This window comes from Lottia gigantea (assembly GCF_000327385.1).
Source record: "Lottia gigantea unplaced genomic scaffold LOTGIsca_78, whole genome shotgun sequence".
NCBI lineage: Eukaryota > Metazoa > Mollusca > Gastropoda > Lottiidae > Lottia > Lottia gigantea.
The window spans coordinates 1,031,409-1,040,453 of NW_008710601.1; positions in this window are offsets into that span (position 1 = coordinate 1,031,409).

The window sequence follows — 9,045 nt, forward strand, 5'->3', positions numbered from 1 at the left end:
CATTTGCCAGACGCACATTTTGCAATCGTGGCGTTGATTGGTCAATTTTAGGTGACGTTGGATCTCCTGATCCTCACTATGTCCTAACAGACATTCGGATATTTTGCGGAATTATTTGAAACCTTACGAGTAAGTAAATGTATATCACTTAATTTCTATCAAAACTTTTTTCCAAATATCTCGGCGGAAATGCAGTGTAATGTTTAGTACAAATACACCATTTTTAAGATTACAATTAACAAATTAAAAGATGGGGGTCCTCGTTTGCTCAAAATTTTAGACGAATCCGTGCCTCGCCAAACCCTGCAGTATGGGCGAAAAACTAAGAAATAATATACAGTTTGCACATATACAGAACTGTTCAAGAACATCTTTTTGCTAATAAACCTCTTTTCAAAAGCTTTTCGTGCAAAACATGACAACCTTAACATTTAAGCTTAATTCTTTTTTTGCATGACAATTTCTAGTAGCTCCCGATGCAACTAAATCCATTTCGCGATGGTGCAAATTTTGCCACATGGCCTAAATTTCTTTGACTCTCAACTGTCCTGAGACATTTTATCTGTCCTATGATAGCTTCTGATATATTTTCTCAAATTTTTTTATAACAAGAAGGTCAAAAATTAAATTTGATTTCGCTATTGTCAACATTATGACAAATAGCAAACTTTGACCCTCAAAATTGAGCAAAATTGAAATTTTCTGACCATTCATATTTCAAGGTCATAGCAGATATCATTATCCTGAACCTTACAAAGGCTTCCGCAAACACCTTTCTGAGTTTATTGGCATGATTGCATTCCTAGCTTATTGCCATGATACCTGCAACAGAGCTGAAGCAGGCTGAAGGGTTTGACCACAAGACTTGGTCTAAGGGCTTAGAGTAATCATAGGGTTGTCAGCCTAAATCCAATGAGAAAATTGAGAGTTGGAAAGGAAACCCATTGATCCAAGGGCCATACGAAGAGCTGCTCGGTAAGCTCCTGATACAGAAGGAATCATTTCTACCTTTAGAATCATTAGTTCAGAATGATTACATATAGAGATTGTGTTATTCTTGCTCTGATGGACAACATTTCTGATCTGAATGATTTGTCTGTTATACATCATGATACAGCGCTACAGTAGTAACTATACACAATACATGTATTATTACATACTTTTGCTTTGAAAGGTACATAACAAAACTACAAGTCCCAAAGCAAAAATTTCAAATAGGTTGACCTTGTTTCCAGCTCGTTGGATTGGCTGTGAGGACTCTCCCAAGGAAGGAATGACTGACTCATTTGTACGGTGAAGATAATGTTCTGCTTTGCAATTATCACACCAAATAAACATTATAAGCAACATGGACTATCCAAAATGAATACTGAATTGCTCTGTCTCAAAAAGTTTCACCTGTCAAAGAAATTTTCATACCTCAAGATTGAGGATCTTGAGAACAATCTGGTTGGCTAACAGAGTAATTATTAGGGAGGCAGAAATCGTATAAGATAATCTGAACCTAGGCAATATTGATATTGTGACATTGTTAGGACTTTGTCATGTGGTAGTCTTCCATATTAATTAGCACCTTTCATCATCAGTGATCAATTACAAAATGGCAGATTGTCAATGGGGAACCTATGGTGAAAAGTTCAATATTTTTTGTCACTGTTTAATGCGGACCTCCAGTTTGGCCTTGTTAGGGTAAAAAAATCAAGCATTATAAATACAAATATACAGTTTATGTAAACCAATTAACCGTTTTCAGTTATGTACCGATCAACCCATCAAGTGTTTCAGATGGGTGATATTAACTTGCCTCACCCTCAAAAACCTTTTGATTTCTAACATACACAAAAGAATGGTTTTTCATCATATAATCATACCAGTGACAAATTGCTTTCCCTCAAGCAAACAACATTGTTATTGAATTTTGGATAAGACAGACAAGTTTGTTGATCACACTGAGGATCAATGTCATACAAACTTGGCAGATATCAACTAGGTCATTCACAAGGTCATATTGACAAACTGAAACTTTAATCTTTTAGATAACACGATTTATTTTGACAATTCTTTTGTGATATTGACATAAACAACGATATACCAAACGAAACCAAACCAAACGAAATAGAGTTCCACAAGCAGGATTTTTATGGCATACCCTTCAAACTGCGTCACTTACAAAGGGAAGCCCAATGGGCAAAAGATAGCTCTATTAAATAAGTCATCTGTGCAGATTATCTGCACCTATTCACACTTACTGTTCATTGCAAAATTTCTATTAGATTAATTCAGTTCTTCTTTTTGGGTGGGGTACCAAAAAAACTTTGGAATCAAAGGATTGTAATCCTGGATTTGGAGCAATATATTAGCTTTTGTAAACTGTACAGAGCTTTGAATACACAAAGTTCAAATTCTACATTTCCCTGGTAAATTTCATCTCTGGTCAAAAACAAAGCTATTCATCAGCAAAAATCTAGTTTTAATATTTCCAATTTCTAATGACCTGCTTTTAAAGAGATTTTCTTTCTAATGAAATTTTCATAAGAACAACTTAAAAGTTATGTAGATAATTTTATTATATTTACACAAAAATTGAGGATCAAATTTGTTTTCAAATATAATAAATTTCATTCAACATGACAAATGGATTTTTGACATTTTCGTTTGAGGCATATATATATCAAATTATATTGCTTTTAATTTTAATTTAGTTCTTTTGCCTATAAATAAATGAAGGAATGTGTTTTAGTTTAAAGAACACCTGATGCCACTCTGCATGTGGATTTGTCAACTCTGCACAGAGTCTACATAACTAAAACTGTGTATTTGGTATATACATTTTGGACCAAAAATTCATTCATGGGTACAAATATGCAAAAGCTGAGAAACTTAATAATCAAGACTACTTCAACCACTAAACAAGTAAACTAGAACTAGAACTCTCCTATGTCTGGAGTTAAAAAAAACAATAAACTGTACAGCAACCTGATATCAGAATCATTCTCACACAAAGTTGGACATTTTACAAATTCCTTTTTACATCTGCTACATATTTTTGGCACATTTTTTATTAACAAAGGTAAAAGAAAACAATAAACACATGCTCTTGAGTTTGATAGATAGGATTTCATTTTCTTTGAATGTTTTTATCAAAAAATGAAGATGCATGTTCTGTATCATTTGTATCATTTGTTTGATTTTCAAGTATTTTTGCAAGTTATGTTTTCTTTTGATTTTTTTCTTATCTTCAAGTATTTAAGTACATTAGTATAATTTGCGCTTATTGCTGTCAGTACTCTGGTAAAGTTTGCTTTATTGCTTTTTGTACTTTATAAAATTTGCACTTATTGCTTTAGTACTCTAGTAAAATTTGCAATTAATTGCTTGTGAACATAAGTAAAACTTTCACATATAGTTCCAGTACTGAAGTAAAGTTAGCACTTTTTTGCTTTAGTACTGAATTAAACCCTGATTCCAAGAGATCTGAGACTAAAAAGCTTTGAAATCAAGGTTAAGAATTTGACCATTACTAAGTAAATGAGTCTCTGGGTGGCAATAGATAAATATTTGTGGAAGAAATATTGGATAACCTTGTAAAGGGAAATGCTAATATCCTATAAAGTTGTCATGATTTGGGAGATGAGAGACAAGTAATTACCAGTCTGTCTACAAACTGGTACTATGCCAATTTTATATACTTTATTATATTTCCTACTTTTTATCACTAACAGACAAAAACACTGCCAACAATTTTTCACCAGACACAATCAGGGTACTGTGTTCATTCTTCAAAATAACTAGCCTACTACCTTAATTTCTACAGGCTTGTTAAAAATCGGTTAACTTGATTATCAGGGCCGCAAGGATTCTTGAAATTAAAGGGGGCTAAGAATTAATTCTGCCGATACATCGTGATTATTTTTATCCAACGCAATGCATCTATAAGACTAAAAGAATCGGGTTGCAGCCCTATTGATTATCATTATCATTTTCATTACCAACTGTGACAGAGGTTTTCAACCTTTTTTTGCTATTACCGTTTTCAAGATCTTTGATTGATTGTATTACCCCTCTTCCCCCTATACATCCATACTATTTTTTGTGATTTTCTCTTAGTCTTATTCTAAATTTTGTTGGAGAATATGGCAAAGTCAATAGCACAAATTATAATTGTGAAAAATTTTAAACCAGACTACATGACCCCACTACCCCCTAAAAAATTCAAAAACCTAGGTTGAAGACCCCTGAACTAAGACAGATACTTGAGAAAACCTCAACAGATTCTGATTCTAAAAAAAAAGGGTCATGTTTACGCCTTTTAGTCTAAAGGTTATAGAAATCCATAGTGGGTCCTCAATTTGTGCTTTTTTAAAGCTCATTAAGATATGTATGTATCTATTTTGGTTACAAAGTGTTTTGATTGTGCAAGAATGAATACAGCAGATGATAAATATAGCTGTAAAATAAACAATTTTAGCTATACTGACTCAAAAGAGATGATAAAAACTCTCTGATCTGAACTTGTAATTATGTTTTGACATGCAAAATTTAATTACTGCTTGATGTGTCTCGTCAAAAGGTATTTTGTTTGTGTTAAGATGGTTCATGCATGTAGGTCATATGAATATCTTTAAAGAGACATTTCGCTTTTCTTGTAGGTCGAAAAATTGTTTTTGCTCATATTTGTGAATACACCAAAATCTTGAGAAATGTGCCCTTTAACATATGTGAACAAATTCAGCTGTTATTTTTTTAATGCAAAATATATGTAAAAAACATTACGTAAGGTGTTTAAGTTTCTTTTGATTTTTGGATGCTGTTAAAAAACTAATTTACAGATTTGAGTAAAATAAAGGCCTAATTGTAAGGAAATATATCTTCTACATATTCTAAAGGTTTCAATTAATAATATTAAGCCATTGAACGTCAAATACCAAACAAGGTTGAACAAGGTTAACAATTAGTACTCTCCATTTTCAATTAACCCTTTTAAAACAAATTCAGTTTGATTAAGAAGATACACAGATATAAAAAGCATACCCTAAAAATATTTTCAGTTATAATTTACAACGTTTTAGATAACGAAAATTTAAAAGAAAAAGCGGAATACCTCTTTAAAAGGGCAATAAAGATATTTCAATATTAAAAAATGTTGTATAATATGCATTGTTTTCTGTTGAAAGTGTTACATAAAACATAAGTCAATGTTTTTAAAAAGTATATAAGGATCAAAATTGTGTATATATATGTAAAAGTTGATATGTTCAGAGATTGTATACTTTATATTTTCTGAACCATGACATTATAAAACTAACCTATTCTTGGTTTCTGAATATGTCAATGAATAGTCTTACATAGTTATTAGATATATAGCTACGAACTGGTCTTTTTTTTTTTCTATTTCGCCATTCAACCATGTACAGTTATCAAATTTGTTTTAAATATGCGATATAGAGACTTATTTAGGGTTAGGTAGGGATGGCTGTTGGTTGAAATAATAGAAAATGGAAAAAATCAGCTGAGTAGTATATGCTCTCAAGAATTAACTGCTTGTGCCGCTTCATGATCGGGCGTCTAGCACCTAGTATAATAATAGTAAATTTTTAAGCATAACTTTTCAATAGCCAAGGCCATATTGCTTAATAGTGCAAAAGTTTTTTTCTAATATAATACACCATTCTATTTATTTTATTACATACAACACCACAATGAAACAGATATATTGAATGTTAAAATCTATAAGGTTCTTTTGTGTATTTATTGTTCATAAATAATTCACTCGCTCAATATGGGACATTATTTAGACTGCTGTTAAGGAAGAAACACTACTTAATGATGACCTTAAAGGGATTGAAAAGAATCGAATTTTTCTTATTTGGGGTTGGGGCAGCCCTGTTGTTAGGGTTGAGACCATGGGGACTAGTCCTTCTTCAGTTCAGCAGAGATTAGTTCTTTACAGTGTCTTTGTACAAAATCAAAATGGTATAGATTTTGATGTGTTTTTGGCTCCATTAAATTAACAGAAATGAGTTCTCTGGGTCTTGAATTCTTCAAATTTTCTGAGTAGAAAATCTGAGCCCTAGCACCAATTCATTCCTTGGTGACGCGGCTGGGTAAAGGGTGGGGGTCACTACTTGAAGTGTTGTTTAAATTTTAGACTGGGATCATTAAATGCACAATTGTATTTATCTGTTGGAAATCAAAAAACCTCATGTGTTTTTACAGTACAAAATAAAATCATATAAAATCACACGAAAGCCTCTTTAAGTTTCTGTAGGAATAAATCTGGTTGGTGGGTCAAAAGAATTTACACTTAATCATATGACCTTTAATCAATTGTCAAAGGAAATTTTTCACACCAAAAAATAAGTCAGACATTAAAGTCCATTTTTTTTTTTCATTCATACCATTTTATAAATTTCGACCCCAATATTGATTTTGATAATTCAGAGAATGTTTACTCTTATAGATAAACACAACGTTACACATGCTTTCTCTCATAACTGACCATATCTAATGTGGTTTTCACTTGAAATTTGAATTTACTCGCAATACCAGTAGGGGGTAGCTGATAAATTGGCTATACATAAGCCTATATTTGAAATTTAGTTCAAACATGTTCACACTTGAATAGGCCTACTAGTAATTACATTTGATTTGATGCAGTCACATTGCAAGATATTTATCTTTCTGCAAAGTGCATACGTGACATAAATATATGTCACATGACCCCCTGCTTACATAACACAATAATAAATGACATTTCATCTTGCTTCTTGAGCTATATTTAAATTTGTACTTTCATTTAAAATATGGCCGACAGCACAAAATAACATTCAAGCTTGCCTTTTACATTGCAATCTCTATACTCAAAAGCATGTGTTTTAGTCATACAAACAAACAATGACATTCAACTGTGTTGAAATATAGGACTGACATGTTGTATGTCCCAAATTTCAGCTAACACCGAATCGACCGCTGTATTCGTCGGTTAAAATGGATAAATTCAATATAAAATGCAGCCATAATTAAAATAAGTTATTTCACGGCCAGACATTTGGGTTTGAGAAATATATTCAATCAGTTGGTATAGCAATTGATATACAACGATTAGGAATTCAGCATGATCAAATAGTCACATACCGCGTATATGTAATTATCATACGTGCATATTTGTTGTGCAACTGTTATTACATGACCCGATTTGACCTTAAAGCACATACAAATGCATTAACTGTAAGATCACAACAACAATGTGATAACCCTGGCACACGCTAAGTATATGATGGTCAGAAATATAATGAAATAGAATAATTTACCTGTTTCTATGGCGTTAGATGACTAATATCTCCACAGGTCTAAATGTTGTGTGTTATAATGTGTATGTTGTTCGATCGCACAGAGCTTCTCTTTTCTTTTAGATAGCTTCTAACTATTGGGTCAGCATGTCGCTATGTCACTTCGACCTTTTCTTCTTCTCTATGCAAGGTCGTTCAACTGCAAGGACTAAAATGAAATTTTAGTGTTTTAATTGACGGAATTTAGTAACGTATAGAAAATTGAATCGATTTGCACTTTGTTTGTTATTTTAGAGAAGGTTAAGCCACTCTCGGCTCTATCGATTAATATTTTACATTACGGCATTTCCCGTAAGAGCAAGACAGGGAGTATATAGGTCATTTGAGCTAGCTGGGTCACTAGAGCACAGTGAGGTTGTGGGTTCACTTACCAAATATTACACAATATATATTTACTCTTGTATTGACCACGAACAATTGAAGTAAGGGACATTACACCCTCTCAAATTATCATAAACCACTGGCGTGCACTGTCAGTACGAAAGGTATTCGAATTTCGGACGGATTATTTCGGCGTATGGTTACACCATGATGTGCATTATTACCTAACCATGTTGAACCTTGTATGTGTATTAATATGGTGGAGAGTAAATAGGTCACCACAGCAGACGAATATTTGGATAGATTACACATTTTACAAGGATAAAAATAACTTGTATTCACCACCCCGTTGAGTGAAAGGAAACAAAAACATGTATGTCTTTTAGTAACTCAAATAATTGAAGGTCGTGTTAAGAGTTGGGTGGGACAAAGAAATAAATGTTAGTAGGAAAGAATGCACATGCATAAGGAATCCCAGATTTTTTTCCCGTGAGTCACGATTGAAGCATAAGGTGCAAGTTCCACGGATTTCAGGGCCTGAATTGATTGACGGTTTCATTACTGAAATCTGAGTAGACAAGATCATCAAATGATCAATTCTTTTGCATAGCCTATTCCGCTTTGATTACGGGTTTGTTCGAAACAAATGTCGAAACATGTAGCGGAGAGGAGCATTGTGGTCTTACCAGTGGGTAGACCTATCAGATAACAAAACCTTACCAATATTTAATTCTCGTGGTGAATTTTCATCTTAAACAAGAATCAAAACAAAACCTAAACCTCAATGCATTAGGTCAAGTAGCCTAGATACACCGTGAACTCACTCACATTTTGCCTATACAATATTGTCAAAACTGTCAATATGCAACCTGCAATATTGCTTTATTTAACTTCAAATGCCAATATCCATTTAAGTAGCTCAACATTTGACATTTCAATTTACACTTAAATAACCCCCCTGAGTGCAATAACACAAGTTGCACGAAACTGCATGTTCTGCCGATAGGCTAATCGTTAATAGTTAGTAAAGTGCATAGCCGACGGCTATAGGACTATGACAGTAGACTTTCGACTAACAATACAAGAAAAATCTTTATTTACTTATTTCCGATCAAATTATTTTGCCATCATTTTGTACCAGATTAAAAGAATTTAATATGCACCAATTCCCTCCAAAAGTGTTTTCTTTGTAACAAGGCCTACTTTTGTAAAGGTTAGGTTTATTGAAATCATCCTTTGGTCATCCCTTTGTGATAGAAAAAAGACATGATGCAAATTTGTATTCCACTTATTTTAAAGATGTTCAGGATCCTTTGTTGGTTCCATTTTGAGGTTCTACGCCTTTCTTTCTTTTAACTTTGACCTAGTCTAAATT